Genomic DNA, 17877 nt, shown 5'->3' with positions numbered 1-17877 from the left:
AATGTGAACATCTGCTTATCAAGCAGCAGGGTCCTAGTTTGTCAGAAATACTGAATCTACCTTTCAAAAGCTGACTGAATACACTGAGATGGTAAATAGCTTTACTTGATTGGAAGGAAGAAAACACTTGCAGGATTTGCGGAATAGGGTTCAAAAGGCTTTTAACCCTAACATATGCTCCCCTTAAACAGACACCTAGAACAGTCAGCTATACTATAAAAATGCATAATCTCACACCTTATTATGCACTATAGAATGCAACGATAAAATCCTGCCCATAATGAACACCTTTAGCTTCCTTTCTATAACTTTCAGAATCCTCTGTCATGAGGACAAATTCATTCACTAAAGGAATTTTTAACTATTTTTCCTTGGCATTCTGTGAAAATGTTTTGATTAAAAGTACAGAAAACAACAGGGCATAGTTGACATCAACAATAGCAGTTTCCATGGGTTACTGGGAATGAAAACCAGACTGGAATAGACTCAAGAAAAAAAAAATAAGAAAACAGGATGTCAAGATAGTAGGTTTGGGCAAATTAGAGGAGTTTTTTAATTGAGATATAATGTATATAGCAAAACATTCATCCTTTTAAAGTATACAACTCAGTGGTTTTTAGTATACTCACAAGGTTATGTAATCATAACCACTAATTCCAGAACTCTTTCATCCCCCCAAAAAGAAACTCCTTACCCATTGGCAACATGCCTCATTCCCCTCAGTCCCTTGCAACCACTGATCTACTTTCTGTCTCTATGGATTTGCCTATTATAGACATTTCATATAAAAGGAATCCTACGACATGTGGTCTTTTGTGTGTGGCTTCTTTCACTTGGCATGTTTTAAGAGTTCAGCCTTGTTGTAGCATGCAACCATACTTCATCCCTTTTGATGGCTAAATTATACTCCACTGTATGTATATACCACACTTTGTTTATCCATTCACTGGTTGATGGACATTTGGGTTGTTTCTATTTTTTGGCTATTATGAATAATGCTGCTGTGAACATCCATGTACAAGTTTTCGTGTGAACAAATGTCTTCGGTTCTCTTGAGTACATTGCTGGAGTGGAATTGCTGGGTCATTTGATAACACTATGTTTAACTTTTTGTGGGACTGTCAAACTGTTTTTCACAGTGACAGCACCATTTTACATTCCTACCAGGCATGTATGAGGGTTCTAATTTCTCTACATCCTTGCCAACATTTTTCCTTTAAAAAAATTATAATCATCATAGTGGATATAAATTTAGAGAGTTTTGCTGTAAAGAGAAGCAAAGAATTGGGCTGGTGGCTAAAGAGGGTGGTTCTATCAAGGTTTTTTTGTGTTTTTTTATTTTAAGATGGGATATATTATAGCATGTTTGTATACTGATGGTAATAATCTAGTAGAGAGGGGAAAATGGGTTATGTAGGAGAGAGATTGTACAGTTGTGGAGCCATGTTCTTGAGTAGGAGAGAGGGTAGGTCCAGAGGACAAGTGGAAGAGTTGGCCTTAAATGGGAGGACAGACAGTTTACCCAATATGGTGGTGCTGTGGTCTGAATGTTGGTGCCCAAGTTCATATATTGAAATCTAATCCCCAAGGTGATTACATTAGGAGGTGGGGCCCTTGGGGGTGATTAGGTTATGAGGGTGGGGCTTCATGATTGGGATTAGTGCCCTTATAAAAGGAACCCTGGAGAGATTCCTCATCTTTTCTACCATGTGAGGACACAGCAAGAAGTCAGCAGTCTGCAACCCATAAGAAGCCCTTTACCAGAACCTGACCATATTGGCACCCTGTTCTTGAACTTCCAGCTTTCAGAAATGTGAGAAATGAACTTTTGTTTAAGCCACCCAGTCTGTGGTACTTTGTTATAGCAGCCTGAATGGACTAAAACAGGTGGGAAGGCAGAGCAGGAATACAAATGAAGGTAAGATGATAGCTTAGTGGTGAGCACTTGTGGAAATCCCTTTGTGATTTTTACCCCAGTGACATGAGCAGCTGAGATTGAGGAGGGGCAGGAGATATTAAAGATCTGAAGAGAAAGAAGCAGGTCCAATGTAATCTTTTAGGATGAAATTGACTAGACAGAGTAGGACAGCTAGGCATCACTTGAAGTTAGTGATCATGAGTTCAAAAGACCAGTCAGTACTATTTTTTTCTCCAACATCTGATCTTCTCTTACCATAGAGGTTTTCAGTATTTAAATGAATAAAAAATAAAATGAGTTAATACTGAGTTTATGTTGCATGCACAAAGAGAAATGCTTTATGCCATATTTTATTTAAATTAAAGACCACATAAGAGCAAAGAATAGCACATCCTGGTTTAATTTTTCTGATCAAGGTAATTAGATTAAAGAAGGATTTCATTTTAGTACATTTATTTCTCTTGAGGATGACATTGCTGAATAAAGAAGGATTTAAAACTGACAGCTAGTTTTGAATTTGCCCATCTACATGTTATTTTCAGAAAAGGAGGAAACTAGAAGTAAACAGTAGCTGTATGATCTGGTATTCTCTAGAAATTTCTTTCTAAAATTCTGAACTGTGCTTATCCATTTGTTAATTCATTCAACAAGCATTTTCTCCATATATCCTTTTTTACCAGTTACAGGGAAAACAAAACTCAATTAAACATGATTCCTAACTCGAAGTATATTGGTGAAAGTGGCAAGTCCTAACCACTGAACCGCCAGGGAATTCCCGAGGCAAATACACTTTTATTTGAACAAATTCTTTTAGAGAACTTGGTCCTATGTACCATCACGTAAAATTAGCACTGATAAATAGAAAATGTTATGAAATTTGTAAAATAAAAAGCTCAAACATTAATAAGTTTAACACACTATATATAAAGTCTTTCTGGCAGGGCTTCTACTTTAACAGTAAACATGCTCATAAGACCACTTTGTATATGTGTGCCACATCTTCTTTATCCATTCATCTGTCGATGGACACTTAGGTTGCTTCCATGTCCTGGCTATTGTTAATAGAGCTGCAATGAACATTGTGGTACATGACTCTTTTTGAATTATGGTTTTCTCAGGGTATATGCCCAGTAGTGGACATGGGGAGGGGGAAGGGTAAGCTGGGACGAAGTGAGAGAGTGGCATGGACTTATATATACTACCAAATGTAAAATAGCTGGGTAGTGGGAAGCAGCCGCATAGCACAGGGAGATCAGCTCGGTGCTTTGTGACCACCTAGAGGGGTGGATAGGGAGGGTGGGAGGGAGACGCAAGAGGGAGGAGATACGGGGATATATGTAAATGTATAGCTGATTCACTATGTTATAAAGCAGAAACTAACACACCATTGTAAAGCAATTATACTCCAATAAAGATGTTAAAAAAAAGACCACTTTGTCACAGCTACAGTCATGTGCTTCATGGAATTTTAGCTAGGATACACTATTAGAGTCTTAAGATTTTTATACTTCCCTTTTTGAAGTCCATTTGGTGTTTTTACAGAATTAACAATCTTGTGAACCTGGTAGTGCTTGTAATTCAGACTTCTATTGAGACCAAGGGCAGAACACACAGCTGGACACTGTGTGGCAGTGTTTAAATACTCTTCCAAAAGCTAATGCCACAGCTCTGTGCATTGATTGCAAATGCAACCCAGGGTTACGTTTGTCTTTTCTATTGCTGTTTGCCACATTTTGTTTAGATAAATGGTCAAAATGAACGCCATTGCTTAAGAAAAGCATAAACACAATTTAGTCACTGAATATGGCTGTATGTAGGTTATTACTGTGGGGAATCTTGGTTTGGCCGAAGTATTATTTTTAATGAAAATTCTGACAGACCAAGATCATTTATGTTTCCATAACACTTAAAAAAATGAACAAGCTATCCAATTACCGAGGTTTAACTTGTATCAATGTAGTTGCACATATAAAATTTGATTGTGAATTTATTTTTCCAGGACTTTTAAATTATGAACATTATTTGAATGAAAGAGAACCAATCTATTGATTATTTACAACGGAGATACAATTTTATTTCATAGATATCTTCCCATATAGTACATAAAACAATGAATCTGAAGCCACCCCCAAAACACGGGATGGGGTGTCTTCCTTGTCTTCCTTCCATTGTCCTTCACCTTCTAAGATGATACCACTCATAGTGACTGAAATCGGACTAGGTGGCTTAAAACCACAGAAATTTATTTGTTTACAGTTCTGGAGGCTGGAAGTCCAAGATCAAGGTGCTAGAGGGGTTGGTTTTTCGAGACCTCTTCCTAGCTTGCAGGTAGTGGCCTTCTCACTGTGTATTCACATGGCCTTTTCTCTGTGCACACCTGTCTCTTCCTCTTCTTATAAGGACACTAGTTCTATTAGATTAGGGCTCCGCTGTTATGACCTCATTTAACCTTAATGACTTCCTTAGAGGCTCTATCTCCAAATATAGTCATAATGGGGGTTAGGGCTACAGGGGGAGGGGTGGGGCACGGAGACACAATTCAGTCCATAACAGTGTTACTAACAAACATTATATAATTTTAATGTGTGATTATTGTCCTTGTACATAAACTTTCTCAGTATTCCTCTGCCTTTCAGATATGCTGCCATCACAAAGACTTTGCTTTGCCACATTGCCAATTTCATTCCAGTTAATTATAATACGGGTATCTCTATTGAGTGCTCAGTGTATTCAAGGAATTATCCCAGGTTCTGGAGATATATCCATTAATGAACCATCCCCCTGTAAGTAACTTGTAGTCTGACCAGATCTTTAGAAATTCAGAAAACTGCCACCTTCAAAGATATCTAGGAGTTCAGGAGTCCCAGATTGTGAACCACCTTACCTAACAACCAACTTCCTTGTAAAAAAAAAAAAAGAAGTATTTTATTGACTAATTAATGTAACCAATATTTGTTAACTTTGAGCCTAAGGTACAGCAATAAACAAATTGTATTAAGTGCTTGGCCTCGTGAAACTTGTATTCTAATGGAAGAGACAGACAATAAACAAATTAAGATGTAGAATGTAATGTCAGGTAGTGATATTTTGAATTAAAAAAAAAAGCTAAGGAGAAAGAGGACAACTTGTGGGGGGCGGGCTGCAAGCTAAGGTGCGAGGGAATGCCTCTCTGAAGAGGTGACATCTGAGCAGAGACTAGAAAGAGTGGAGGAGTGAGCCTGTGGCTGTGCGGGGGAGGAACGTTCCAGGTAAAGGACAGGTGCAACGGTCCTAGGGCAGGAGTGCGGTGTGTTTCAGGGGCTACAAAGAAGCCAGTGTGACAGAGCAGAGTGAGCCAGGGGAAGTATGATAAGTGATGAGAGCATGAAGGATCCTGTAGTGTATTTTAGTCTACAAGAAAAGAAGCCACTGAAGCATCTGGAGACCAGAAGAAATAGAAGCTGATTTATATTTTAAAGCCTCTCTGGCTGCTGTGTGGAGAAAAGATGGGGGGAGTGGAGGCCCAATATAGAGCAGAGAGACAACTGCAGTGATTAGAGTGAGAAATGATGCTGGCTTGCACTAAATTGATAGCATGGAGGTGGTGTGTGTGTGTGTGTGTGTGTGTGTGTGTGTGTGTGTGTGTGTCTGTGTGTGTTTTAAGGTAGGCCCAACAGGTATTGCTATCACGATTAGTAATTTTTTTCTCTTTTTGGTCGCGCCGTATGGCATGCGGGATCTTAGTTCCCCAACCAGGAATTGAACCTGTGTCCCCTGCAGTGGAAGCACGAATTCTTAACCACTGGACTGCGAGGGAAGTCCCTGATTAGTAATTTTTCTTTTTTTTTTTTAATGATCACCACTCTTAGGTTCTTTTTTTTTTTTTTTTTTGGCTGCGCTGGGTCTTCATTGCTGTGCGCAGTCTTTTCTCTAGATGCGGCGAGTGGGGCTACTCTTCGTTACGGTGCGCGGGCTTCTCACTGAAGTGGCTTCTCTTGCTGTGGAGCACAGGCTCTAGGCATGCAGGCTTCAGTAGCTGTGGTAGTTGTGGTACACAGGCTTAGCTGTCCCACGGCATATGGGATCTTTCCAGACCAGGGATGGAACCTGTGTCCCCTGCATTGGCAGATGGATTCTTAACCACTGGACCACCAGGAAAGTCCCCCTGATTAGTAATTTTTAATCATGAAATATTACATACAAAAAATAACCAACACCTACAATATTCCTGACCAGTACTCCTCAAATCTGTGCATCAGAAACAAGGAAAGTCTGAGAAACTGTCACAGTTAAGAGGAGCCTCAGGAGACATAAATGTAATGTGCTGTCCTGGATGGGATCCTGGAACAGAAAAAAGACATTAGGTAAAAACTAAGGAAATCTGTAGTTTATAAACTATGGACTTCAGTAATAATAATGCATCAATATCGGTTCATTAATTATACCAAATGTACCACACTAATGACAATGTTCATAGGGAAACTGTGTGGGGGGTGTAATATGAAACCTTCTATACTATCTGTTTTTTTCTGTAAATCCAAGTTAAAAAGGAAAAAAAAACCAACAATGTAACTTACATCCATGTATCCATGGAGATGGCTGGTGGTGACGGTTGCACAATGTGATTATACTTAATGCCACAAAACCATATACTTAAAAATGGTTAAAATGATAAATTGAATGTTACGTACATTTTATTGCAATAAAAAAAGATGTGTGACATTTTTGCTTCAGTTTTTTTTCTGTTCACAAGGTGTAGAATTAGATGATTTCCTCATAGTATTATAAGTGACAGAACTGATATTTGAACCCAGATCTGACTCCAAAGCCCATGGCTTATCCACCCTGCTTTATTGTCCCTCCATTAGTGTCCGTGGGACCCCTTCTCCCCTTGCATTTCACATATATTCCAAGGTCTTACCTCCCCCAGAGAGCTCTTAAGATTACTAGCTCATATTCAACAAATATGAATTGAGCTTTTCCTAGGTACCAGGAACTATGCCAGTACCTTTTCCATACTCGTGTAATTCTCATCACAGCCCACAGTGAAAGAGGTACTGCTGTAGACCTGAGAAAACTGCAGCTTGGAGAGGTTACATCACTTGTTCAGTATTATAGACCTAGTTGTATCCAAGCCAGGCATTAAACTCAGGTGTGTCTAGCTCTAAAGCCAAAGCTTTTAATGGCCTCCTTGTCAATGAACATTGGAGACAAGAGTATTATTTTTATTATTTCTGGTATTGTGTTTACCATGAGGGAAGGTTCATACCTCACACTGTTAGTAGCTTGAGTCGCCCTCATTCTCTAATTGTATATACCTGTATTTTATGATAGATTCCTCTGGTTATTGATTGTTTCTTCTGTTTATGTCTTTTATCTCTCCCATAAGATCCTCCCTGTAATATTCAGTGCAAAGTCATCCTGTTCTCTCTGTAGGTATCCCATGCTTCCTTAACACCTCTTGCCTACATCTTTACAGAAGTACCTTCGGGGTCTCTGGATTGATAGTCTAATCCTACTTCAGTGTAACCTAGTAACTGATTCCAAAGTATTCGTAAGGTCAGCTCAGATGATTTCCCTCTCCTCTGCAAAGGAACTTTAAGGGGAGTCCATTGCCTACTAACTCAAATTGGGCTTTCAAAAAACCCTTTATGAGCTGGTCTCAACTGACCCTTGAGGTCAAATTAATCTATCTCATTTTCCTTTTGACATGTCTACACTTCTCTAATTCTGTACTTTTTCCTAATACTCTTCCTTTTTCTAGAAAGCCTCCCTCATTTCTGTTAAGACCTGTCCAAAATAAAATCAGATCAAAGTAAAATGTTAAGAGTTTACTGCGCATACAAAAGAAGAGTTCAAAAAAAAAAAAAAAGAAGAGTTCACAAACTGGTAGACTTCAGATACAAAGTGGCAAGAAGCTCAGCAGCATGTCCCTACGGGATGGCTTATAACACGAGAATAGGAAGTTGTTCAACCTTTACAATGATTGATTATTACAATAGGGTTTCCAGACAGTAGGAGATTGGTTAAAAGTGATTATCTTATACCATTTTAGGAAGACAATTTAAATTTCATTTATGATTATCAGAGGCATTTACAAGAAATAAATTGAATTTCGTTTACATTTATGAAATAAGCTAGCTTAAGTTTCCCTTTCATGGCCTAATTGGTTTTGTCTGCTCACGGGATTTTTTTTTTTTTTTAATATTTATTTGGCTGCTCTGGGTCTTAGTTGCAGCACCTGGGATCTTCGTTGCCGCATGTGGCATCTTTAGTTGCAGCATACGAAAACTTAGTTGTGGCATGTGGGATCTAGTCCCCTGACCAGGGATCAAACCCCTGGCCCCCTGCATCAGGAGTGCAGTCTTAGCCACTAGACCACCAGAGAAGTCCCTGCTCGGGGGATTTTTAAGGCTGGTCTCCACTTTTGGTCATACTCTCAGCAAGTTCTTGTTCCTGTATATGTTCTAGTATAGGGTTACTCTTGGGTACCACTGTTGACGTTGGTAGGATGGATTGGTTTTTTGTTTGTTTGTTTGTTTGTTGGACACACCACAAGGCTTACAGGATCTCAGTTCCCCAACCAGGGATTAAACTCGGGTCCTGGCAGTGAAAGAGCCAAGTCCTAACCACTGGACCGCCAGGGAATTCTTTTCTTTTTTTGGCGGGGGGGCGGGGTGGATTGTGTGCAGTCACTATTACTGACAGTTGTATAGTCATGGTAGACATGGGTGGTTGGATCAGAGTTCTTCTAGTTGCCTAACCCTGATGGACATCATTTGATGCGTGAGTAGCTGCTGAAAGGTATTTAAATATCTTGAGAAGATGCAACACACTAGGGAAATTAATGTGACTATGAGAATAATAACCAAGGACTGAAAAATTCCCTAGGGCAGAGATTCCCAGGAGCCAAGACTTAACTAAAGAAATCAATGGATGAACCATGTCACCTATTTGGCGAAAGATGAACATCTGACCTTTAAGATCTTTTAAATTTGGGGTAACAATTCCTGATTTATTAACATGGAAACATTTTTCACCAATGACAATACACGCACCTCCTTGTTGGGCAGTTAGGTGCCTAAGACTCTTCTATTTGTAAGACTTCTGAAGCAAGGCTGGAAACCTTGGTATCTAAGGCTTGGAGAGAATTAGCTGTGTCACTGAAGCTTTTTTTTTTTTTTAAGTTTTAGGGATATATAAAACAGTCTTTTCTAATTTACAGGTGCCAATATGAAGAATTAATGCTCTGACAAAGGAAGGAATCCAGCATTGTGTGTAGAGGGTTTTGGTGCTTCATGGATTTCTCTTATGAACTGGTATCTTATGAATAAATGAATCAAGATTGGTGGTTTCATGTGCAGATTTTTTTTTTTGTTTCTGACTATTGGGAGTTAATAGCTCTAACCCACAATGACCATTCCAGTTTAGGGGAAGTTCCTGATACAGGGTGGTGTTGCATTGGAAATAAAGCCCCACTCCTCTTAGGGACAGAGTTAAATTTTGATGGTATTGGCTTGGGCAATTTGTGGATTGGTTACCTGAGGTTTCGTCAAGAACCATGAGTGGGCTTCCCTGGTGGCGCAGTGGTTGAGAGTCCGCCTGCCAATGCAGGGGACACGGGTTTGTGCCCCGGTCCAGGAGGATCCCACATGCTGCGGAGTGGCTGGGCCCGTGAGCCATGGCCACTGAGCCTGCGCATCGGGAGCCTGTGCTCCGCAACAGGAAAGGCCACAACAGTGAGAGGCCCGTGTACCGCAAAAAAAAAACACAAAAAAACAAAAACAAGAACCATGAGCAAGCAGTGCTTCGATTACTGAATTTAAATAGAAGGAAGAATTCGCCATGGGATTAGGGACTGGAGAACATCCAGTCAGGAAAATTTTATTGTGGTTATAGTATTGGTAATGAATATAGGTAGAGAATCTTTTAGGGTTTTGTTAAGAAAGTCTAATCCGAACAGTTTCATTACACTATTGAGGAGTGATAAGTCCCAAAGAGGGACAATCTATTTGATTACTGAAAATATGAAGTGGAAATTTTTCTTTTATTGGAGGATGAATAGGAAATATAATTGGGAAGAACTGGTTAGTTAGGCTTTAGGAATGTGTCCATAATCCATTGGGTTGATACCAAACTGTTTTGTTAGCAAGATATAACTGTAAGAATACATCAGGTTCTTCATCAATCTGGGTACATATCCAACATTCTACTTAATTAGTCACTGATGCTATTTTTTTTTGTACAGTGTCAATTAAGAGGTGTTTATACTTAACATTAGTAAAGGCTTAATAGAATTATTAATAATAAAAGCACGTTAATTTTGGCACCAGTGGTCTTGCTCCACTGACTTGGGAAGGTTGTCTACATCATGTGGTTGTCTGCTTCTGGGGAAAATTTTTCCCTGGTATCCTTAATTTTAAGTCGGCTGTAGGTTGACAGGTCCAAGAGTCTGAGGGAGTTCTTTTCAGTTGAAAGATATGAACTCACGGTTCAACACTCTGTAATCTGACTACTATCTGAGAGGTTAAAAGAACCTGATGGGACTCCATCAAGGTTCAAGTGCAGCTTTTGGTTGATGTGTTTTCCTGAATACTGTCACTGGGTTCCAAAGTGTGGGGTAGAAAGTCCTCATCAGGTTGAGGGTCTCTAAAGGCCTCTTTGACCTCCTGGAAATAAGCTTCTAATATTGCACTAGAGCCTTACCGTACTTGGTCATATCAGAGTTCACAAGAGCTGGATGAGCAGGTGAGGTTCTATCATTAAGGGCATGGGTCACCCAGTAATGATTTCATCAGGCATCAACTTATTTTTTTTTAACATCTTTATTGGAGTATAATTGCCTTACAATGGTGTGTTAGTTTCTGCTTTATAACAAAGTGAATCAGCTATACCTATACATATATCCCCATATCTCCTCCCTCTTGCGTCTCCCTCCCACCCTCCCTATCCACCCCTCTAGGTGGTCACAAAGCACCGAGCTTATCTCCCTGTGCTATGCGGCTGCTTCCCACTAGCTATCTGTATTACATTTGTTAGTATATATAAGTCCATCAGGCGTCAACTTATATTTTCCAAAAGGTGTTGATCTTATTGTCTTAAGAGTTAAAGGTAACGCTTTAGGCCGAGGTAATCCTATGGTCTCAGTTAATTTCGTCAATTTTAATTTTAGAATGCTATTGGTGCATTCAACCTTTCCTGAAGATTGAGGATGACAGGGACAGTGGTAGCGCCATTACGTTTGAATAACCTTGTCTAGTTGTTTTATAACTTGTCCAGTAAAGTGAATCTCTCTATCACTTGAAATTAAGTTTGGGGACTTCCCTGGTGGTGCAGTGGTTAAAAAGCTGCCTGCCAATGCAGGGGACAGGGGTTCGAGCCCTGGTCCGGGAAGATCCCATACTGCAGAGCAACTAAGCCCGGGAGCCACAACTACTGAGCCTGTGCTCTAGAGCCCGCGTGCCACAACTACTGAAGCCCGCACGCCGAGAGCCCATGCTCCACAAGTGAAGCCCGCGCACTGCAACGAACAGTAGCCCCGCTCACTGCAACTAGAGAAAGCCTGCACACAGCAACGAAGACCCAATGCAGCCAAAAATAAATAAATAAAATTTTAAAAATAAATTAAGTTTGGGATTCCCTGAAGGGGAAAAACATTTTCTAATAATTTCTTTGCTACAGTGGTGGCATCAGCTTTCCAACATGGAAAAGCTTCTACCCATCTAGAAAACAGACATACTATTATTAAGTACATGCTGATGGCCCATATAAGGAGGCAAATGAATGAAGTGCAAATGTAAATGTTCAAATGGTCCAGATGGTGAGGGAGCAGTTCTGGAGCCACTATAATGGACTTACCCAGGTTATGTGATTGGCAGGTTAGACATTAATTAGAGATGCTTCACACCATCTTAAAACAGTTACCCCACCAATACTTTTTCATAATTTGAATCATTTTGTCAATTCCATGGTGAATAGTCATAGAGCGCTCGCAAAAGTGGCAACTTGAGGGATTCAGGAAACACCAGGTGGCTACTCAGGGCGTCCCAGTCTTCTTTTTATATCAAATTTTCATCCTACTTAGTGCCACTTTTGTTTTCTAATATAGATACACTTGCTTGTCTGTTAAGTAAGTTATCATAAGTGATTGATTTGGATCAATTTTATGGAGTTAATTCGTGACAGAGTTTTGGTACATTTTGAATCTCTTGAGTTGCAACCTTAGCATAAAAGTCAGCTATAACATTTCCTTGATATTCACGGTCTGATCTGTATAAGCTTCAACTTTTCTGACAGCAACTTGTGAAGGCTGTAATAGTGCAGAGGAGCTCAGCACTCTGAGGTCCATTTTTTATAGGCATGCCATTTGATGTTAGGAATTCCCTCTGTTTCTATAGTATACCAAAATCATGGACTACTCCAAAAGCATACTCTCTATTGGTCATACTTATTTATAGTTTTATTTTGGCTAACTCACAGGCTTGAGTCAAGCCAACTAACTCTGCAGGTTGTGCTGAATTAAATTGGGGAAGAACTTTCCTTTCTAATCATTCATTTGGGGCAGTAACAACATAAGAGCCTGATACTTTCCTGCAGAATTTTTGGCATAGGAGCCATCAACATAGAGTATTAATTCTGGATTGGTTAGTGGGGTTTCCTGTAAATCTAATCTAGGAGTCAAACTTTGAGGAACCAATTCAACACAGTTATACGTCTCTCCTTTGTTGGGTAAAGGCAGGAGGGTAGCAGGGTTTAAAGAGTTATAGCAAAGAATGCATAGGTTTGAAGAACACAGGAAAGATCAGAATCTCATAAGATGTTAGTCTCCTGACTGAGAAATGCTGTGCTCAGTATTTAGTAAACTTTCTACAGCATGAGGAACCTGTAGGTATGAATCATTTCCCTGAAAAAGTTCCGAGGAAGACTCTACAATTTTTTGTTGCTGCAGCTACTGCTTTTAAACAATTTGGATATGCCCTGACTGCTGGGTCCAACTGCAGACTGTAATAGGCTATAGGTCTATTTTTTCCTCTATGTTCTTGAGTGAGGACTCCTAAAGCCAGATTGTTCCATTCATGGATGAACAATACAAAGGGTCTAGTACATTTGGGGGGCAATGATGTGGGAGGATTTTGTAAAGCCCATTTGAGTTCAGTAAAGTTTCCTTATGTTTTATTTCCCAAGGAAGAGATTCCTGAGTGCTATTTTTAGTTCATAGAGTGGGGAAGCCAATAAAGAAAACTACAAGACTCAGGACCTACAATATCCTGCAAGTCCGAGGAATCCTTACAGGTTTAGGATAATTTTGAATGGTATTTATTTACTTTATTAATATTTACTTATTTATTGATATGGTTGTGCCGGGTCTTAGTTACAGCAGGTGGGCTCCTTAGTTGTGGCATGCGACCTTTTAGTTGTGGCATGCAAACTCTTAGTTGTGGCATGCATGTGGGATCTAGTTCCCTGAGCAGGGATCAAACCTGGGTGCCCTGTACTGGGACTGCAGAGTCTTAACCACTGCGCCACCAGGGAAGTCCCGCATGGTATTTATTCTTTCTAAAGACAGAAAGATTCCTTTTGCAGAGAAGTCATGACCTAGATAATGAGCCATCTCTTGTGGTAACTGAAGCTTATCTTGAGGCGTTACAGCCTTTATAAGCCAGTCGTTGTAACAGATATGTTGAATCGATTCCTACATATTAAATCATCTACATATTAAATCAAGGTAGAATTTCTGAGAAATTGCAGCAGAGTGTTTAAACCCTGATGTTAAATTTGTGAAAAGTGTGGGGGAGCCTCAGTAAATCCCTGATGCATTACTGTCCGATACGACTTGATTTCTCCAAGTAAAAGCAAATAAATATTGACTTACTTTGTCCACAGGGATGCTGAAGAAAGCAGAGCATAAGATCACAACTGTAAAGCATTTGGATTCAGTTGGTATATTTGCCAACAAAGTACTTGGGTTTGGTACCCCTGGAAACGTCAGTATCACAGACTTATGGCTCTAAGGTCTTATACAAATCTCCATCCCCATCTACAGGGCTTCTTTAAAGGCAAGATAGGAGCATTCCAAGAACTGATACAGGGGATAATTACCCTCTGACTTAATAAATCTTCTATTATAGGGGTGACCCCTTATAGGGCTTCAGGCTTTAAGGGGTACTGAGGTGAGTTAGGAAGCAATTTAGAAGGATCATTCTGAATTGTAATGATCATTCTGAATTTTAATACTTTTTATCCTTGATAAAAAGTATCAGGGATTTCAGAGCGATCTATAACATCTATACTTTTATGGAATTTAGTAGTCTCCTCTGGACAATCAATTTGGGCTTGGAGAACACATAATGCTTCAGTGTCTGATGAGTCTGGAAAGTCTAAGGTTATTTCTCCTGAGGGAAATCTTATTTGGCCTTGTAATTTAGAAAGCAGATCGTTTTCTCCCCCCAAAACAACCAACTTTTTATTGAAGTATAATTGATTTACAACGTTGTGTTAGTTTCAGGTGTACAGCAAAGTTATATATGTATAACTTTTTCAGATTCTTTTCCATTATAGGTTATTTATTACAAGATATTGAATGTAGTTCCCTGTGCCATATAGTAGGTCCTTGTTGTTTATCTATTTATATATAGTAGTGTGTGTCTATTAATGTATTCCTCCCCTCTCCCTTCCCCCTTTGGTAACCATAAGTTTGTTTTCTGTCTGTGAGTCTATTTCTGTTTTGTAAATAAGTTCATTTGTATATTTTTATAAAAAATATTTATTTATTTGGTTGCACCAGGTCTTAGTTGCAGCTCACAGGCACCTTAGTTGCAGCACAAGGGCTCTTAGTTGTGGCACACATGTGGGATCTAGTTCCCTGACCAGGGATCGAACCCAGGCCCCCTGCATTGGGAGCGCAGAGTCTTATCCACTGCGCCACCAGGGAAGTCCCTGTATCATTTTTTAAGATTCCGCATATAAGTGATATAATACTATATTTGTCTTTCTTTGTCTGACTTACTTCACTTAGTATGATAATCTCTAGGTCCATCCATGTTGCTGCAAATGGCATAATTTCATTCTTTGTTATGGCTGAGTAATATTCCATTGGGGGTGTGTGTGTGTGTGTGTGTGTGTGTGTGTGTGTATGTGTATACATACCACATCTTTTTTATCCATTCATCTGTTGATGACATTTAGGTTGCTTCCATGTCTCGGCTATTATAAATAGTAAATAGCTATAGAAAGCAGGTCTTTACCTAGGAAATTCACAGGGGTAGTAATGCATAATAGAAAAGTATGACTTTCAGAGAAAGAGCCAACAGTTATGGGTTCCAATAAAGGAACTCTTTGAACTTGACTGGAAACTCCCACTACTAAGATATTTTTATTACTCTGAGGAGGTTCTTCATGTATCACGGTGGTTTTAAAGTAAATAGAGTTGGGGCGATGGGGGGAAGGGAGTTCCCTGGTGGCCTAGTGGTTAGGATTCGGGGCCTTCGCTGCCATGGCTCAGGTTCAACCCCTGGTGAGGAACTGAGATCCCACCAGCCTCATGGCAAAGCCACAAAAAAAAAAAAAAAAAAGAAAGAAAAAGTAGATACCATGTTGGTATCTATCAACATGGTAGAAATTTCTCCATTTAAGTTTAGTTTAATTTTCATCCTTGAGTTAAAGGAATTATTGAAAGTAGCTTACTGGGCAATTTCTTGGAGCCTTATCATTGTTGACAGTCATCACAAGAATCTGGGAGTTGAGAGCTCTCTTTTATAGGGCAACTGGATTGCTAAAAGTGGCCTGTTTTTGGACTTCCCTGGCAGTCCAGTGGTTAACACTCTGCGCTTCCAGTGCAAGGGACGCAGGTTCGATCCCTGGTAGGGGAACTAGGATTCCATATGCTGTGTGGTGCAGCCAAAAAAGAAAAAAAGAAAAGTGGGCTGGGCTTCCCTGGTGGCTCAGTGGTTGAGAGTCCGCCTGCTGATGCAGGGGACACGGGTTCGTGCCCCGGTCCGGGAAGACCCCACATGCCGCGGAGCGGCTAGGCCCGTGAGCCATGGCCGCTGAGCCTGCGCATCCGGAGCCTGTGCTCCGAAACAGGAGAGGCCACAACAGTGAGAGGCCCGTGTACCGCAAAAAAAAAAAAAAAAACCGCTCAGAGCTGGTAAACTAATGTTGTCATTAATAGACATTTAAAAGTTTCCATTAAGAATTGCCTGCACTAGATTCCTCCACCCTGAGCCATTTAAAGCGACAATTAATCTTTAATCTCGAGGGGTATGAATGATGTCCATTTAAAAATAGGCTATGGATTGCGATTGTATAGTTTTGTCTGCTAATCAGATAATACCGCCCCCACAGGACTCTCTGGTGGTGCAATGGTTGAGAATCCGCCTACCAGTGCAAGGGACACGGGTTCGAGCCCTGGTCCGCGAAGATCCCACATGCCATGGAGCAGCCATGGAGCAGCTAAGCCTATGTTTCACAACTACTGAGCCTGCGCTCTAAAGCCCACGAGCCACAACTACTGAAGCCCGCGCGCCTAGAGCCCATGCTCCGCAACAAGAGAAGCCACCGCAGTGAGAAGCCCGCGCACCCCAACGAAGAGTAGCTCTCGCTCGACACAACTAGAGAAAGCCCATGCGCAGCAACGAGGATGCAACGCAGCCAGAAACAATAAATAAATAAAATAAAATAATAAAATAAATAAATTTATTTTTTAAAAAAGATAATACCGCCCCCAACCCAAAGCTACAGAGATTTCATACATCAAAAGAAATCAAAGAAATTAAATGACACAACAACCTTGGTTCCCTAGCCTACTCATATACTGTCGCCCTACATGTAAAAAGAGGTGAAACTGTGCGCCTCTCTTAAGCACAAATAACCCACCCACCTTCTTTACTTACAGGAAACGGGGTTCTGCTCTGCGACCTCTTCCTGGATCTCTCCCTCCAAGTGCTGTGTTCTTTCGGGTACACTACAGGGTCAAAGCCCTAGTACTGTCACCCCGCGTGGGTACACTACAGGGTCAAAGCCCTAGTACTGTCACCCCGCGTGTTCGAGAAGGCCCTTCTGTAATACGACCTTCCCCGAGAGCGGCACTTCCTGCGGGGTCGCGACCCGCTCCGCGAGGAAGACTGCGAGTGGCACCCGTACTTTCTCTGGTGGCGCCTTCCGGACCGAGGTCGTGACCTGCTCCTTCTCCCGTGCGGGCTCTGACTCCTGGACCACGACCGACTCCAGCGAGACGCTGGAACAGGAACGAGAGCGTCTGGAAGAGCGGGCGAGCCCGGCCACAAGTTCCTTCACGTAGCTAAGACATCGTTGATGCCGGCTCTGAAAAGGGTCACTTCCCCAAAACCCAGAGTATCTCCTAAACCTAATCCTATCTCCCAACGATTTTCCCTGGGAGGGGATGTCTGGTAATCTGGAGACATTTTTGGTTGTCACAACTGGGGGAAAGAAGGGGATGCAGATAAACACCCTACAGCGCACAGGACTGCTCCCCCCCCCAAAAAAAACAGAATTATCTGGCCCAAAATGTCAGTAGTGCTTAGGCTGAGAAACCCTACCTTAATGCAAACGGGAAAAAAAGGTCAAGTCTCAGAAGAGGGTCACCGCGCTGGGACCCTCTGGATCGCCCAAGTACCCAGCTTCCAGAACCGGGAGATCCCCGCCTCCCGGGAATGACCCCGCCACTCACGCAGACGAAGCTACGGCGAGGACGGGGCCAGGCTCTGAGAAAATAAACGGGACTTTAAAACCTCTAGTGCTGTGGGGCCGCGAACCCGGACCTACCTTTTGCACCACACGGGACCCATGCCTGAGGTAACTGTGTGAGCGACCCCAGCAATAGAAACTTTACCACCTCACTGAAGACGGATACAGAGCCCCAACAAACGCCTTCTTTCGAAAGCTTAGGAGAAAGCAACTTCCCACACCTACCCTGGAACCCCGGACCCACGTACCACTTCCGACGTTCACACGTGAACTGA

The 17877-nt window shown here is 41.2% G+C and overlaps 1 long non-coding RNA gene across 1 annotated transcript; it reads right to left on the bottom strand.

Annotated features, from left to right (window-relative positions):
• Positions 1-3967: 3967 nt before the first annotated feature.
• LOC132515101 (uncharacterized) lies at positions 3968-17874 on the bottom strand. The gene is made up of 2 exons (XR_009539042.1): positions 17828-17874; positions 3968-6238 (listed from the first exon to the last, which is right to left on the bottom strand). It is a non-coding gene; the product is annotated as an uncharacterized LOC132515101 (long non-coding RNA).
• Between the last annotated feature and the right edge of the window lie 3 nt (positions 17875-17877).

The sequence above is a fragment of the Lagenorhynchus albirostris genome, chromosome 2, assembly GCF_949774975.1.
Source record: "Lagenorhynchus albirostris chromosome 2, mLagAlb1.1, whole genome shotgun sequence".
NCBI lineage: Eukaryota > Metazoa > Chordata > Mammalia > Artiodactyla > Delphinidae > Lagenorhynchus > Lagenorhynchus albirostris.
The sequence above is the reverse complement of the archived record's forward strand: the minus strand, read 5'-3'. Positions and strand labels throughout refer to the sequence as shown.